The sequence below is a fragment of the Pinus tabuliformis genome, chromosome 2_2 (genome assembly GCF_031772625.1).
Source record: "Pinus tabuliformis cultivar Carrire ecotype Pingquan chromosome 2_2, CPIR1, whole genome shotgun sequence".
NCBI classification, from domain to species: Eukaryota; Viridiplantae; Streptophyta; class Pinopsida; order Pinales; family Pinaceae; genus Pinus; species Pinus tabuliformis.
Genome location: NC_142300.1, coordinates 407404542 through 407423510, shown reverse-complemented (window position 1 = coordinate 407423510; position 18969 = coordinate 407404542). Strand labels below are relative to the sequence as shown.

General features: G+C 36.1%; 1 pseudogene; it reads right to left on the bottom strand.

The window, feature by feature from the left end:
• Nucleotides 1–1720: 1720 nt before the first annotated feature.
• On the bottom strand, nt 1721–6986 carry LOC149193012 (cyclic nucleotide-gated ion channel 2-like; annotated as a pseudogene).
• Nucleotides 6987–18969: the final 11983 nt, after the last annotated feature.

The following is an 18969-nucleotide window of genomic DNA, read 5'->3' as shown; positions in this document are numbered from 1 at the left end:
GAGATTAAAATTTTTCAAGAATACTCTTGTCCATCTCACTCTAAAGTTTTTCCGGAGTTGACAAACAAAACTCCTTTTCAAGATTTCCTCGTCATTTAATCCAATAAAGTTGATGGAATATTCCATGTTTGATAAGATGAAGGTTGAGGTGGAGCTTTATGTCTCTCCTCAGGCCTTCCGGGAGATAACTGATCATTCAGTTTCATTTACTCCACGCTATGTAGCCCACCATCGACATTCAAAATGTCTCACTCTTTGTCTTAGTGGTGAGGGGGATTTGTCTCCTCTTCATCCACTATTCTAAGTTCTAAGTCCTAAGTCTTAAGCTACAACAACCATTTCTTTTGCATAACAACATGTAGTAAAACCTGCCTGACTGAATGGACAGATAAATGGATATGATGAAATATATATATTTATTTAATTTTATATTTATTAGCCTATAAGTTACTGTATTCTTATAAGACCTACTCAACTAAATTTGCATCCATAGCATGTTATTCATGGATAAGGGAAAAAATTATAAACAAAGAAAACGATTATTTAACCAATAAATTAAAAATTGATTAAAACAAGTATTTTCACATAATACTTTTATCATATCATTCAAATAATGGTTCTGTTCATCCTTCATCCTTCCCTCCGATGTCAAGTTTTTAATGAAAAAAACAAAAATTCCAAAAATACCTAATTTACATCAACTATAATTGTTTGTTCAATCATATTCTCCGACTTCATTTTGTATAAACATTTTTCAGAAATAAATCAAAAATTTCAGAAATTATTTTACAAAAGGATCAATCTCAAAGATGGTGAGAAAAAAAATAAAATTAATAAGTTAACAAGTGTGTTTTATTTTAGAATGAGACTTCATAATTTTTAAGGGAATAAATGTGACTCGTTTATTTAGTAATAAGATTCAGAGAGCCTCTATTTTTAGAAAATAAAAATATATGTTTGGTTAAGATTGCATATTTTCAAAATATTCTTTATTGTATATATAGATTGATGAAACTAAAGTTACTATTCTAGATTTATGAATTTTTAGCATTATATAAATTAAATGTCTAATAAATTAAATAGCATACTAATAAATTATTTGATCGCTATATTAATTTAATCAACACACTTTTAAACCACCTATTTTTTCCATTGATCTGTAAATAGATATCCACATGAATATTTCTAACGAAAAGAGTAAACAAGAGGAGACCACTAAGAATACCACCTCAATCCAATGTCACTTTGGTTCCAAATAATTGCCCAATGTGCAAAAATATTAAATTCAATCCCTGAGTTCAATTGTACTCAAGGATATCTAGCTCAAAGCTTAAGGATGGTTACTAGAGAAATAATAAGAAAAACCCAAAAAAAGTAACATCAACCATACCTAAAGGTGACGAGGCCCCGCAAATTGAGTACAACGTTCTTTCTATCCATCTTGTACTACTAACCAATGGTAATGTCCATTTGTAGATGCCATAGTGGAATGTACGGTCTCCAGTCAAGTAGCGAGGATGCAGAGTGTCATTTTTTCCTTAGATAAAGGGTAGTAGATTGTCCTTTTCAAGTTTATATCAAATGGATTTACTGCATCGCAACATTAATTATTTTTTTTTTGCATTCTTAGTCAAGTAACCAAGGTGCAGTAGATCATCCTTTCCAAGGTTAGGTCAAATGGATTTACTGCGTCCCGACATTAATTGTTTGTTTTTGTGCTTTATTTTTTCGGACATGTTACTATTTTTTAAATAGCCAATATATACCAACACCCTCCAACTACCAGTAAAAACCTCATCTCTTCAAAACGCCTAATTTAAACCCAAGAACTCCATTTTCCACGATATAAATGGTAATGGTTAAAAAGTTTAAATGAAGAACTTGTTGATAGAAATCTCAATGGATTATTATCTGTCTATCTAATTCATTGGTGTTGCAAAATTCTACGCTAGTTATATATAATTGGGATAGCTATTTATATGTTATAATTTTAATATTAAAATTTTTAAGTGTATTTGATTTAGTAATAGCATTTGTTAAAAGAGATCCAAAAGAAGTATTGTGAGATCTAATTTTTTGTTAAATAATTGATATAATAAGGAAAAAAATTTAGAAAAAAACAAAATTATTATAACTAAGAATGCAATTAACTCAAATTTAAACCATGCATAAATATTAAAAATTTATCCTTAGATAAAATCCAATGAAAAATCTAGATAGAAGCTACTAAAATGGATGTTATTCCATTGTTCTAAGGTTCTAACCTACATATAACCAAAAGTCAAAACATTAAAACATAATATAAAACTAAAATAAGTGCAAAAATTATAAGAATTAAACAATATTTATCAATTTTTTGTGATATTATTATGGTTTGAAGGCTAAATTTACATCGCATGTTATAAAATATCACGAATAAATTTAAGGAATTTATATAGAATTTCTTGAAATATTTATGATCTTATAATAACTTACATGGGATGCTATAAAATATCCTATCAAATTTAGGGCTAATCCCCACCAAACTATACCAAAAATGTAACATGTTACTCTTTGCATCCAGTCCATGAGGAAGATAGAATGATACACCTTCGGTAGATATTGAAATAAAAATATTAGGAGCAACACATTCATAATATAAGTGATTTCTCCCCTTTTTATAAGGTTTTCCACAACCAACCAGAACACCACCTCACAAATAAAAAGGTATTCAAAATCAATTCAAATGAGAATAGAATCATGACTATGTAGGATTTATGGCAATGACTAACTAACTACTTTAAAATAGTTATCTATCTCTACATTCATGTAAAAAGATATCTCCATCTCTAATGTTTAAACAAACTTAAGATAATCTAAGCATCTAAAGATATGTGAATCCAAAGGCTCTATCAATTCAGATGCTATAAGAATTTAGAAAAATGGCAATCAACACAAACCTGTGGAAATGGGAGTATGACAAAGATGTCAAACAAAAATCCTTTGAGAGAGAGTAGGTAACGAAGAGCAATTAAATGAGCATCCCACACAAGTTTCCCAAATCCCACTACAAGTGATTCCTTTGACACATATGTAAGCCAAAGGTGTAGCCAAATATGCCATAAATGTAGGCATCACTACTAGAACGTGGAACAATCACAACACCAACCAACTTATTGTCTAGGTAGATGCACATTAGGTCTTTAATAATAGAGAGAATATGAAATAAAGGGGGGTTTATTTCAAATACAATGGTATATATAGGAAAGTTGTCTTGTTCCATCTCTGGATAACTTTTCTTCTTGGGTCCAATACTATTCAAAGTACAGTTTATCTCATGGTTGATGAACTTGGAATTTGGTTGGAAAAAAAACTGAACCAACATTGAATTCCCAGTGGAGATGGTTTCTCTTATCGAAAATAATGAATAGAAAGATGGAGTTTTAATCTAAGTGCAAGAAAAACACCCTTCGCATGTGCCTCCATGTCTCCAGTAGGCTGGAAATGCCACTATTTCCATTGATTCTTCCCCCAGTCCTTAGATATATGTTGTTCCTGAAATTATCTCATTCCAGATCAGGTAGTCAAGCACCCATAACTAGATTTCTCTCTTTAGTCTTGGATGTTAGGGGAGGTCTTGTTGGTAGCACCCAAGTTTACCTCCCAGTTTAATCAGTGTTAGCCATTACCTAGAGGATATTCCTAGACTTTGCATTGGGACCTTCATTGTGATTGATGTTGATGATGATAGCCCCTCCACTTCTACTTCCAGTGAAAATAATGGCTTCCTTCTCTTATAATTATCTTCCTCTTGCATAATTTATCTTTGGCCCTGATTGGCACTATATTCTAATTTTACCCTTTTATAGTCCCTATTTTTATTTTTATTTTTTCTAAATCTAGGAGTTTCCATTGGCACTCCCACATTGCTATTTTGACTTGTGTACTTTCTAGCCTCATTGACCCTTTTTTATCACTTGCGAACATAAAATAATGATTATCTTTCTAATATATTCTACACTTTTAACGTTAACTTGCCTTAACCTTCACATTCTAGTCATATATCCATAATAACGTCCAAAGTGCCTATTACAACAAAAATATTTTCATACAAGAAGCACTTTCTTCTCAATTTTACCCCACTTTCCCTAATTCCACAAGAATCCTTCAGTAAATACTTCAAAAAATGATGAAGGACAATGTTACATCCTGAGTGTCTCGACATCCTTCATTCCTTTGGAGGAAAGCACGAAAACTAACACTTGTAAAGACAGATAAATAAATATGAATCTAGAGAGGAGCTCCTTTGTTAGAGAAGAACAACTTCTATGTTTGAAGATGAAGACCAATAATTATGAGATTCAAGAGTAGGAAAACAATTTTCAACAGTAGCTGCACAAGTCAGTGAAATTGGGGTATTGTTAATACCCCACCAAGGTTTAAGTCTCTCTAATGAGACACTTGTGCTTGTGCTTGTGCTCATGTTAGTTGTACACCAATACTTTCAATAGAAATTGGGGGCAAGTGCAAGTCTTGGGAATATTTGGTAGAATATATACCCCTCACCCTAGACCTCTTTTCCAAAGGATTTTTAGCTAGAATGTTGTTGGATGCATTCACTACTAGATGGATTTAGAGGTGCTAGATTCACTCTGACAAGTGGAAGCTAGTCAACAATGAAGAAAAAGTTGTTGGGTCACTTTCATTCAACCATATTACAATTCGAATATATATTATAAGTTACCTCCTAGTTAATCAAATCATAATACAAGTTAATCATTTCAATGATGTTAAATAGCACATTAATGACTTAGATATATATTGTGCAGAAAAAAAAGGCAACAAATATTGTTCCATTCAAAAGGAAAAGAATACATGTACTAGATGATTGGTTCGATGATGCTCCATAGAAACAATAGTAGCAACCCATGCAATATGTCTCATATTAAAATACATGGCCCTTACAAGAAAGGCATTAGTTACAAAACCGTAAATTTTCACCTCTTAATTGCTAATAAATTGTTTCATTGCAGCAATTATGAATGCAAATAACATCATCACGCGCATATTTCAAGGTCACTGAAGATAGATGGGCTGAGAGTTCACGCAATGTTGCTAAAAGAAAAAGACGTGTTTGTTAGGTAAGTCTAAACTAGGGAATCAACTCCTTTATCCTTGGACTAACAAAATCCCAAGGAATACCATAAGACTAGACCAATTCTAGTTTATCCGAAAATCAGTGTTTATTAAAATTTATAGAAAAGTTAATATGAAATACAAATTAGTGTGAAAGAGATGAGGACTTAATATCATGAACAAAATGAAAAACAATATTTCATTATATTTGAACATTTGTATAAATTTTAAAAGATACTAACCTACAATTTTAGACTCTGAGTTAATGTTCTTTGGATCAATATCATGTAATATACCCTTGACTGTTGCCTTCTCTACAACCATGGGTATAGTTGCAGAGTAAGCAATTGTTGCAAGACTAGAGATTGAGTTAATAGACTCAGCCCCAATCTCATTGTATTCTTAATTACTCAAACTCATACTACCATCCTAAGACTTATGAGTCACATTGTTAGTTACAATATCAAAGAAACACAAGGGTTTAGATTTTAGAGAAAACAATCCATAATTTTTTTGGATAGATTGAGTCAAAGAATTTGAGGCTGCTTGAAGCTTATACTCATCACCCTCTTAGAGGTTTCTAAAGTTCCTTGTTTCGGCATGAAGAAATTTTATTTTCAACTGAATAATACCCCATGCATGTCTCACTGGTGCAACAAGGCAATATATAAGCCAAACATTCCAATCACCACATAAGCATGGAAAATGTATCTTGAAATGGTTGCAGAATCTCAACAAATGATTTTTTTAATGTAACATACGTTTCTGCTTAGAGTGATTTTCCCCTGATCCAGATGGATATTGGTATCCACCCACCTATTCCACTTGGACCCCCAAAATTGTTTCTTCAAGTTTTCTAGTTTCCTTAATTGTAGCACAATTTACTATTTTTGGCAGTGTTTTGGGTCTGAACTTCCGGACCCATTTTGAGGCCATAAGCGATGTTATTTGGGGAAAACCATAAGTAGATAATACTATATTTTAACTCTATATTCATTGTTAGCAGTTGTAGTCCTCGTATAGATGTTTCTAACGAGGTATCATGTGTGTCAAACAGAGATCGTATGCCATAGTTATGACCCCGGGAAGTTGATGTACCAACTTACCCCAACGGGGCACATAGTTTGGCTTTTCATCTCCTAGGGTTAGGTTTTTGGATGTTTAGGGTTTTCCATTGTTTCTCAATAATAAATAGGCCTTCAAGCCTCATTGTAACATGAGTCAAAGGCATGTAGCCACCACATCTCTTCTCAGAGATAAGCTACCATTGCCCGAGCTAATTTATTTCCATTTTGTATGTAAGCATATTTCAGTTCTTTGATATTAATGAAATGAAGTTTTATTTACGCTGCATCTTTGTGTGTATGGTTATATCTATAATTTGTTGTGTTCATGTTTAAATTTGGATCATTGGTATCAAAGAAGTCTTCTCTTTCTCGATCCCTCTTTTCATGTCCCCAACAAGGTCAAGGTATAAGAAGTTAGGACTTGATTTGGCTGAACCTTTGCAAGATTAGCCTCGCAAACCCCAACAACCACTCATAGCGGAAGAAAATAAAGATGAGGGAGCAGGATATCTTATTAGGATCATGCTCGATGAGGCCCTCGAGAAATAAAGTAACTGGATGATGGACAACTTTGCTAAGATCATTCAATGGTTTCCCACCAGTGGTGCATCCACATCTAGCAGCCACTCTAGACATGCCACTCCTTTTAAGGTTAAAGTAAACTTTGACATTCCCATATTTGAGGGCCAAATAGATGCAGACATCGTATATAAATGGTTAAACCTTCGAAAATGATATTTTTATGTTCATGACATTTCCATCCGAGAAAGCATTACTTTTTCTCTTCTCAATGTCGGCCCCCATGTCGAGGACTAGTGGGAAACATACTATGAGCAGAAGGATGAAAGTACACCCTCATTGTTTTCGGACACACCCACTTGCAATTCGTTTAGGGATGCCATCAAGGAGTAGTACTACCCTGTCAGGAGCTATGAGGATAAATATATAAAGGGGACCATGCTGCGGCAGGGAAGTAACCAAGATGTGTCAAAGTTCACCAATGTTTTTCATACCCTTCGCATGAATTTGGTTATCAAGGATTCTGAGAAACATTTGGTACTCAAGTAACTCAAGTACTGTGGCTTCCTACATAGGTACATCTAGGTTGAGATGGATTTACTGGACATATCCTCACTTGGCACGACGTATAGATATGCTATCTAGATCAAGCAGAAGATTAAATGAAAAAAGCAAAACTTTGGATCTACGAATCTAAAGCAAGGGAAAGGTGCCCCCAAAGCATAGAAGAAAGGACAAATCCAAGGCGGGCAGCCCAGGACAACCCGCCAAAGCCACAAGAAAATAAAAACACTGCGAAACCGAAGAAGGACATGGGAAAGTGGTGTGAGATCCATAATATCTCCACTCCCAATAGAAGTGAGTGTCGAGCCAAGAAACCACTAGTGGCCTAGCTAAAGGCTTTTGAATTAGATGCATGTTCTGACTCTAAGTCAAAACCCAATAAGGAGAATGACAAAGGGAAGTAGATTATTGATGTGGAGCCCAATGCCACCACTTCCACCATGAAGATCCAGAAGGAGGAACCTAAAGATCCAAAGGAGGAAGAGTGCCTCTTCAACTCCCAGATGTGGGTAAAGGGTTCCCCGCTATAGTTCATTATCGAGAGTGGAAGCTAAAAGAACCTCATTTCAGCAAAGGTCATGAAGAGGTTGGGCTCACTGACCACAACACACCCATAATCATACACCATTAGGTGGCTTCACCAAGGATGGGATCCCCATGTCAGCCAACAGTGTTGCCTTTCATAAAGCACCAAGCCCTTCACGGATGAGGTATTATGTGTAGTTTCTCCTCTTGATGTTTTTGATGTATTATTAGGCCAACCATAAGTCTTGTGGAAGCGACATGTTGTGTATGAGTCAAGGCCTAGTGTTATTATTGTTACCTTGGGAAATAAGTTGTACAGGATACTAGAGGTAGCATCGCCTACAAAAATCTCTTTGGTCACTACAAAACAATGTAGTAAGCTCATTTCCAAAACTAGGAAATTTGTTTTCTTGAAGATACGCCCTCAAGGAAGAAGAATATGGTGGCCATGACCTCCGGAGAGGGCCCCTCCACATGACAACAATAGATGGACAAGGTCTTTGAGGAGTACGAGGACATCTTCACCTCCCCTGCAGGGGTACCACTGTACTGTCATGTCAGGCACTCCATCGATCTTACCCCAGGTGCGTCATTGCCCAATGGACCAATCTATTGGTGCCCTATTATGGAGAATAGCGAAATTAAGAGGTAGATTTAGGAGCTGCTACAGAAAGGTCACATCCGACTAAGTTCATCGCCTTGTGGGAGCTCGATCATGTTGGTACAGAAGAAGGATGGGACTTGGAGACTCTGTATTGACTATCGAATGCTACACAAGATCACTGTCTGGAATAGGTACCTGATCCCATGGATTGATGACCTTCTAGACAAACTCAAGGGGGGAAACGTATTTTAGCAAGATCGAATTGAAGTCTAGATATCCCCATGTACCAATCAAACCCTTTGATGTGTGGAATATTGCCTTCAAAGCCGAGGAGGGCCCTTTTGAATGGTTGGTTATGCCTTTCAGGTTGACGAATGCTCCTACAACCTTCATGAGGTTGACAAATGACATATTGTGGCCATTCACCAAGTCATTTATAGTGTTATACTTAGATGATATCCTAATCTTCATCTAGAGTTGGGAAGAGTAGCTCCACCACATCTGATAGGTTCTCCAAACACTGCAGCAACACAAGTTGTGTACTAATTTGGAGAAATGCACTTTTGGCATGACTGAGGTTCAATATCTAGGATACATTATTTATGAACGATGGGTGCATGTGGATCTAGCCATGATGCAAGTCATTCAGGATTAGCCACCCCAACCACTCTAACAGAGCTCTGCAACTTTCTGGGTCTTGCCAATTTCTACCACAGGTTCATGTTGGGGTTCTCTCATAATTCTTGGCCCTTGAGTCAAGTCACCATGGGAGGAGTGAAAGAAAAACTATTTTGGTCTGAATCTCAACAAAATTCGTTCACAAAGTTGAAACATTTCCCCTGCTCTGCACCAGTGCTCACATTACCAGACTTGTAACAACCATTTAAGATTGAGTTAGATGCCTCTAACTATGCTATTGGTGTAGTCCTTACTCAACAGGGTCATCGAGTGGCATATCGAAATGAGACACTTTCAGACACAGTCCAGAAGTATCCCACTTATGAAAAATAGATGTATTACATTATGCAGGCCTGGCAACAATGGATGCATTACATTTTGGGGAAGGAAACGATCATCCACATAGACCACCGACCCCTGCAGTTCATACGGATGCAAGGGAATTTGTAGAATGATAACAATTATAATTGGTCCACATACCTGCAATAGTTCCATTTAAATATCAAGGAAACACCAATAATGTTGTACATTGCCTCAACCAACCCCTAATCATGCCATTAACCACCATGCTCAACTCTTCTGGGCATGAGACTTATAATTGCCCACTTCTCTACAAAAGTGACCCAGAATTTGGCCACACATACCATATGCTCTTGGAGGGTCAGCAAGTGTTATATTTTCATCTCCAGGATGCACTATTATGCCACTTGGGACATCTTTGTGTTCTTTCAAGTGAGTGTGCCAAGATTATTTGGGAAGAGCACTACAGTCGGCTAGCTGAGCATTTCAGGATCGAGAAAATAGTTGCAGTATTGTAGATGTATTTCTATTGCTAAATCTTTAATAGGATGTTATCAAGTACATCGTATCCTACACTAGTTGCACAATTTCCAAACTAACCATCAAGAAGCAAGGCCTCTATACACCGTTTCCTACCCCGAGTCTACCTTAGGAATCCATCTCCATGGATTACATATTGGGCCTTCCTTCTACTAAGCATGCTAACGACTCTGTTGTTTTGGTCATTGACAGATTCTCGAAGATGGCCATTATGGTGACCTACAAGAAGAATATCATAGTAGAAACCATTACTAAACTCTTCTTTGAACAAGTGTGGGTACACTTTGGGATCCCACAATCTATCATCTCAGATCGAGACAAAAGGTTCCTCAGTACATTTTGGTCCAGTCTTTGGTCAACGGTGGACACCAAGCTCACTAATTCCACAACTTTCCGTCACCAAACTGATGGCCAGACAAAGGTCGTCAATAGGATGATGCATACACATTTTGCATATGTAAAACTCAAAGCTTCCACCCACATGGGATGAGAGCCTCCCCTATGTCCAACACAACTATAACCGGGCTCTCCATAGCTTGACTGGCCAAAACCCTTTTCAGATGGGCTTGGGATTCCAGCCACTATGTCCCATTGATGTGCCATACCATTTGCAACTACTCATGAAGATTCAACTCATATCCAGTATGAAGCCGACAAGGAAAAAAACTCCATTGAGAACATTCATCACGTCGACCAATAGTTCCATGACATATTGGAAACATCCGACATTGCCTAACAAAGCAGACCAATAGAGTTAAACTCAGACTGCATGGAACAAGCCACAACTAATCGGATCATGCAATCATAGATCAAGAACATCGGACAACAAAGGATCCAACTATATCAAATTTTCAAAGCAGGCCAACTCCTTCGCCAAGGCAAGTGGCTCACCAGGGACCAAGTTCAGCAGAAATTTCCTCATCTCATGGAGGAACTCAACACAATGGGTACCTTTACTTCCTACAGAGGGAGGAATCATCGAAGTGAATATCGGTAACCACCCACCTATTCCACTTGGACCCCCACCATTGTTTCTTTCATTTTTTTAGTTTCCTTAATTGTAGCACAATATACTATTTTTGGTAATTTTTCAGCTGTGCAAATTCTGGAACCATTTTGAGGCCCTAAACGATGTTTTTTGGGAAAACCACCAATGGTGAATATATGTTTCAACTCAATATTCATTTTCAACAGTTGTATTCCTTGTATATATCTTTCTAACGAGATATTGGGTGTGTCAAATGAAGATGGTATGTCAAAGTTACGACCCCTGGAAGTTGATGTACCAAATTACCCCAACGAGGCCCATAGTTTGGTGTTTCATCTCCTAGGTTTAGGTTTTTTGGATGTTTATTTTTTTCCATTATTAATCAATAATAAATAGGCCTTCAGGCCTCATTGCAACATGGTTCAAAGGCACGTAGACACAACATCTCTTCTCAGATATAAGCTACCATCACTCAAGCTAGTTTATTTCCTTTTTTTATGTAAGCATATTTCAATTATTTGATATAATGAAATGAAGTTTTATTTCTATTGCATCCCTTTGTGTATGGTTATATCTATAACTTGTTGTGTTCCTATTTAAATTCAAATCATCCTTGGTATTCGCTTCTTGCAATAATAGAACTTTGAGTTCTTGAACACCCTTTCTATTGCAAAACAACATTAAGCAATCTCTCAAGCACAAATAAACCCATAGATACTACATTAGTAAGACCTACAACTATGCTTGATAATAAGACACTAGGCCTTTGAGTTACCTTCTCATCAGCATTAATCCTTTTTTGCTTCTCTCTACAATTCTCTCTAGTCATATCCTTAAAAAATTTTCCATCAAAATCCAATTTTAGTCAAGCAATTTTCCTCTACCTCATCCTAATGTTCCTCTATTCACAATATTTTTGGCACTCTCTATTCTCCCTCAATCATCCTATATGGAAACTATTCCCTTGAGATTCTTCAGTCAATCTTGCATTGGATTCTGATACCTTTTGTTGTGACTTTGTGTTTATAGTGGCTATTGGGAAGGTGCACAAAAGGAATCAAATGAAAACTTCTTGCTTGATAAGGATGCCTTTGTACTTTCCATGACTATTTTTGAGCCATTCACTCTAGACACCAATGACCCATGCACAAAAATATCACTATGATGTTGCCCTAAAACTGGATTACCTCCACTGGTCAGCTCAAAAGAATTACTTGATTGGAGTTCTGCAACACTACTTTCCTTATTACTATTCAACTTTTTCAAGGTAGATGGTTCTGAATCTATAGTACATCTATCATATAAAGTGTTAATAAGGGTAATATCATTTTTTAATGTATCACATTTCTTCATTATCTTCAAATGTCCCTCTCCTGATGTTCCAGCACACATAGCCCAAGTCCTCTCTTGATCAATATCCATAACCTTTTGAAGTTAAGAAGATGAGCTTAGAAAGGTCTCAAATAATATGCAACGATGATAATCACTTGTGTCAAAAATCATTCCTTCATCGTGTGATAGATCCTCCTCATCAAGGCCTTCTATAGTCCTTTATCACTTTCTTCCTACCTCAAAAAAAACATTGCTTGGTATGAGAACATACTCAGTGTAGTGAACCCAAAAAGTGGTATATTTAAATTGCACATGTTTATTACTATTACAAGGGGTATCTGATGGTTAATCTAGAGGAAGAGATGGTTGTTTTCCTCCTCATAATACTAAATTGGCTATCCCTACATCTGACTTGATTCTGGATATTCCAGGCTTGGGATCTCTGCTTGTATCCATGGATGGATTTCAAAGATAATGATGTGTGAATAACTTCAAAGTGGATGCAATTTCATGTGTTCCACTAGTAGGAACCATAATAGAGGCCGAAGAGAAATAATTAAGACACTCACCAAGTTCTTGAAGAAACCTCTCTGTGGCATCAACATCTCTAGACTTGTTTACATCTTATAAGAATTTCATATACTCCAAAAGAATGTACTAGGGAACAGAATATTGTGTTTTGGAAATGCAATTTTTTCCATGGGTTGAATGGTTATGCTGATCGAAGGATGGAGGTGAATGAGAAACAAAGGCCTTTGCAAAATTGTGAGAAGTTAAATTGGATCAATGGATGCCTCCAATAGAGGATAACAACAAGAAGGGTGGCATAACATACATGAACCTTGTTTAGGAAAAAGGTGGTATGACATGAAAGATAAGGATGGGGCAGGGGAATCCTCTACCACAAATTCATCCATAAAATCATAAAGATATGTAGATGAGAAAACAGTAGCAAGGGAAAGCTCTAAAATGGCAGTCTTAATTCTTCACTTTCCCTTTGAAATAGATATTCTATACAACCCACCTAATTACGTACATTTAGGCATGCTTGATAACATTCATAAATACCTAATTTTAAGAAGCATTATACAATTTGTGTCAAACAAGTGAAAATCGGGTCTGTAAAACTTGTATTTTAAATAATAAGTCCTATAAGACCTTGCTATAAAATGAAGAAATTTTCTAGTTTTGTACAAAACCAAAGGAAAATTAAAGGAACTCAGTTAATATAAAGTGGGAAACAAAAGTACCTTATGAAAAAGTAAATAGAAATAAGGCCACTAGCATGAGTTATGCTACCTCACTTCCATAATTGTATTGCAAAACCAATCAAGTGTAAATTTATTTAACTTGGAAAAAATATTACAAATTACAATTTGTAACGAAGAATATAGGAAGAAGAGACATTAGTAAAGGAAAAATATGGTAATAAGCCAAAAAAATTGGTCAGCCTTGATTCTCAAAAGTTTCTTTAAAATTATAAAAGGAACTAGTTTTCTTCTAAAAGAAGGAAAACAAAAAGCGTAAAGGAAATATTTCAGTTTCAGTGTTTGGAATTGTTCTAAATAAGTATAAAGAACTTATTTCCTTAAGGAACAACCATCGAAATAAGTAAGTAATTTAAGGTAAGGACACTAGTAACACCTATATTCTACTTTTTCCTAATTAAAATTGTTCAAATGTAGAAAAAGTATTCTTTACAATGGAAAATATTGCATAAAAAATGCACAACAACAAAACATAAATTTGGATTTTTCATTAAGATATAATATATGACATCACAATCCAAGATTCTATCACAAAATTATCTTCACTAGTGGGAATACATCCTTTAGACTTGTCAATAGGCACTCCATCAAAGAAGGGGAGCAAGCATGTAGTCCTTGCTGAAGAATAAGTGGTCATAGGCTCATACATGTCAACATGAACCAATAGTCGAGAATCGTGCCCCACATCACAATAAAGCAATGCATACTTTGTAAAACAACCAACATCTAAAACATTAAAATTCCAAATATTGTGGGGTCAATATTGATATCATCACAACTTAGAATAAGTAAGGCTCAATATGTGAAATATGTCATCAGATTTTCACTACAAAAATATTCTATTAGGTCTAAGGACATCATAGAGGAAGCCTTCATAAATTCTTCAAACGTTTTGTTGAAATAACTAAGAAAAAACTTATCTAAAAAAATGTTTCAAACCCTAGAAGATAGATGATCCAAAAACCCTAATTCCATAGCTATAGGGCAATGCTACTTGCAAACAATATTTAGATCAACCACAACGTAAGGATGTTAGAAGCCCTAGTTCCATGGTCACAAAAAACTAAGTTTCCACCAACCAAAAGCTTCATATAGATGTTTCAGAAATAAGGAACATAAATGGACTAAAACCTTAATTCCACAATCACAAAACAACAATGATTACACTAGTGAAAAGTCATAGGTTTTCTGCCGGAAAATTCCTTAAATAAAACAATAGGAAACCCTAATGTAGCAAACTCAAATATTGTGAATTTTGATGTAGAAAATAGTCTTAAATAACTTGAAATAAGGTGGACTATTCTATCTAATAAAATCACCATGAAAAATCATCCTCTTCTATAAAAATCTATAAACAACATAAAACCAACCACATACCATAGTTTGTAATTGTCAAAACTAGTCCCACCTAGTCAACAGAGAAAGCTATTAACATCAACACCCTATTTGGCTAAGAATGTCACAAAACACATGGGTGGAAAGGGTGGGAGGGGATCATATTTGATCTAAAAGTAAATCATGAAACTAACTCTGAGTGGGGACTAGGGAAGCTACTAATAGTTAAGTTGATACATTGGCACCTTTTCAAGGCCTTTGGACTCGAGAGTCAAGAAGGATCAGGAGAATTTTGGTTATATGATAATCCACAATCATTATGAGGGATATGAAATACTTTACAACCCCATGGATTGCAAGATAGCAAGGCTCATGCTCAAAAATCAAAAGAAAGTAAAAAGGTTCCAGTGATAGAGTCTTTTCATGTGCTAAGGGGCACAAAATAGCCAAGTGGGACAATTGGCTAATGATTCAACCTGTTTAGATGAAAAAAAAATAAAGAAAAAACGGGGGGTGATATCTTCATCCCATATCGTATAGAATAATTGATATTAGCTATAGTTCTATTGCAAATTCCAAATTGCAATGGACACAAGTATAGACAATGTGGCAGGGTGAATTCAATATGAAATGATGGGTATTAACAAAACACAATCCCCAATTCCTCTCTCATATATCACTTCCAATGGCATTGTAGGACATTTAAATGGCATAAAAAAGTTTTTGGATATTGGAAGTGTAATTATTCTAGTTTCTTGCTATGGAATATGTTAGGTTCAAGGATAATAGTGGCTTCTAGGGACCAGACCCCTCCCTTTGGGTTATAATTTGTTAGGTCACTAAGATTTTTTCTATGCCTGTGTTTTGGGAGATGGCAATGTTATACAAAATCTATGAGTGTGGATAGAAGTATATTCCCTAGACCTAGTGGCCTAGTCTAGAACAACAGAAATCAAAGACTATAAATTTATCGTTAATGGGATTGGAGAATGGATAATGGAAATATGCTTACTTGTGATCTGTCACAATATCTTCCCTCCTCTTCACTTGTAAGCTACAATCGTAGCTCTAATTGCTATAATTTGAACTTGCACAAACAAATAATACAAGCCAAAGATCCACGACATTTATGTAGCATTATCCAATCACCTTTTTTAATGGTTCACCATAGAATTTAATTATATGAATGTAAACATAACAGATATAGGAAAATATTATAACCTTTGTATTAATATGAAATGGAGGGAGTTTACAACCAAAAGTGGAATTTGATCTTGTAGAGATCCTCCCAAGTTGACTTGTCATTCCTTTCCACAATGTACACCTCAAATCCACCCTAATCCTTGGGAATGATAACTCTCTTATGATCAAAGCAATAGCATAAGGGTATGATTAGTCTCCAAAATCCAATCCTAATGTTGTAAATGGTTGTTAATTTATAGGATAGTATGGTAGTTTAGGAATTATTATCCATTTGCGAAAATAGGCTTGAGATCCACTGTTGATGGGAGGATGAGTTCAAGGGATAAGAGGTGAAATATCTAAGGTAGGATCAGATAGGATTCAAAGTTGTTATCCAAGGTAAATGGTTGTAATAACTCCTAGAAGCCTCTAGAAGATGAAGCTTTGGGATTCTTTTTATTTTTCTTAAATTTATAGAGTCAGTGCACCCCCAGCAAGGGACAACCTACTACTGATAAGTAAGGTGAAAAAATAAGCAACTCGTCTTTTAATGTGGGTACCTAAAGGGCTAGGGTATGATGGGCCTTAAAAGCACTAAAATGAAACAGTTAAGGTCAGAAACTCAGGGATTTGGGAGAGTCATGATTATGGCTTAATGTAGGGATGATGACAAGGTGTTCATGGATGTTGATTCATCCAGCTTGTATGTCTATTGGCCAAATGTGACAAAATGGCCTATTGTAGATTTCCCCCTAAGGTGCAAAGTCTGAAATGGAAACTAATGACTTAAGTGCTTTACCCTGTGACAAGTCAGGATCAAGAAAAACTGGTTGGATCATCATTTGTTACAATACATTTTTCATCATGATATATTTGCTGAGGGAGGCATACCCATGCTCAGAACATAAGCTAACATTACATGTAAAATGATCAAGAAGATATGCCCACTGATGATAAAGGGTGGAACCATGATTAGATGATTGTATGTATGATCATATCCATCATACATTGTGATCTCCTATTAATCCTAAAATCGCAACCTAGATGGATGGAACTAGATCTCATGTCTTCTATCTCGTTCACTTGATCGTCCAACGTACAAGGCTAACCATGTAGACAATGGAGCAGGAGTCGAACATGGTAGACACAATCTAATTACCGGCCAATGATGTAAGCCATTAACAAATGTGAGAAAAGCTATTGATGATGTTAATGGATCTCAAAGTACAATCATATCATCGATATCTTGTGAATGAATCATTTGAATTCAAACACCACAAAAAATATGTCAGTCGAAGGCCAATGATGAAAACCTGTCACAGAGTGACGAAACTGGCCATTGATGTAAAAAAGCTGCAAGGTATTAAAGGAAGAGTTTCTAAGTCAAATTCCTGGATAATGAGTTGATGTCGAGCACAAAGGCCTTGAAGTATCCCCCATTAACAACTAGAAACATGTATAGTGATTCAAGATAGAATGACATCAATGAGGAATTTTTTCATGAATGACAAACATGGAATAAAGACTTAAGATTATCTTAGAATATATCACATGAATAACTTCTCTTGAAAACATCTGCGACACTGAATGGAGTTGGATGCATTGACCAAAAACCTAAAATGGAGGCTCTGAAATGGTATGAGGAACCAAAAGACAAGAAGATTTCCCAACCCAACAACCATGGAGATGAAGTGGAAAAATGTTGTATTCAAGAGTGAGTCACTACCATAATAGGTAGACTATCCCATTTTTCTAATTTTCCCAACCATTATTGATCAGTACCTCTTTATTTTTTAACAAGCTTGAGAATGATAAAATATGCTTGATTTGTAAGTTCATCCTTTGGATGAATCTGTCAAAGCATATTTAACGAACCCTTAGAAGGAGTGATTTGGTCTCGTCATGTTTGACAAGTCCATCGTTAATTGATGTTTTTACGAGTCGATCAAAGGTTTAACTCAACTCCTTTTTCATGTTTAGAGAGTTTTAAAAAGAGGCGAAGATTTCTAACTCGGCTCCTTTTGATTCATCCAGTTTGTATGCCTATTGACAAGATGTGAAAAAATTGTAAGGACTCTGGACACCACATATCTCCACAATGGTATGATATTGTCCACTTTGGGCCTAAGCCCTCATGGATTTGCTTTTGGACTTACCCCAAAAGGCCTCATACCAATGGAGATATTTGTCCATCCTTATATATCCACGATCCTCCCCACCTCTAGTCAATGTGGGACTTTGGTCGTATACCCAACAATCCTCCCCTCGAACAAAGGACCATCGAGCCTCCCCTCAAACGATTATCCATCCGTCCACTCTCTACCAACTAGGATTCTCCAACTAGGATTCTCCGCTCCAATGCATTGGAAGCACACGCCTTACATGGAGCACCACCTGCCTCGAGAGCTTGCTCTATCCCAGGTCAACTCCTCTTCACCGTGTTGGGACCAGGACACGTCCATGAAGAATCATCCGGAGCACACAGCCTGTCTAACCGAGCTCATCCACAGATCACATCGTGATATTACCGGGGCCCACCACCTTCGTTCGGTATTCTGAGGATTCATCCACTTGGCTAACTTCGGGGCATGGCTCTGATACCACTTTTAAGGACTCTGGACACCACATATCTCCACAATGGTATGATATTGTCCACTTTGGGCCTAAGCCCTCATGGATTTGCTTTCGGACTTACCCCAAAAGGCCTCATACCAATGGAGATATTTGTCCATACTTATATATCCATGATCCTCCCCACCTCTAGTCAATGTGGGACTTTGGTCGTATACCCAACAAAAATGGCCTTTAACAAGTAGACTTGTTGCAAAATATATGATCCATTATTCTGCAATAGAGCATGATTTTAGGTCTATTGTTGTGTCTTTTAGAACTCATTTCTTGCAAATCCTAGATGTTTAGGAGGATGTTTAATAACATTCACTCAAGTTAGTG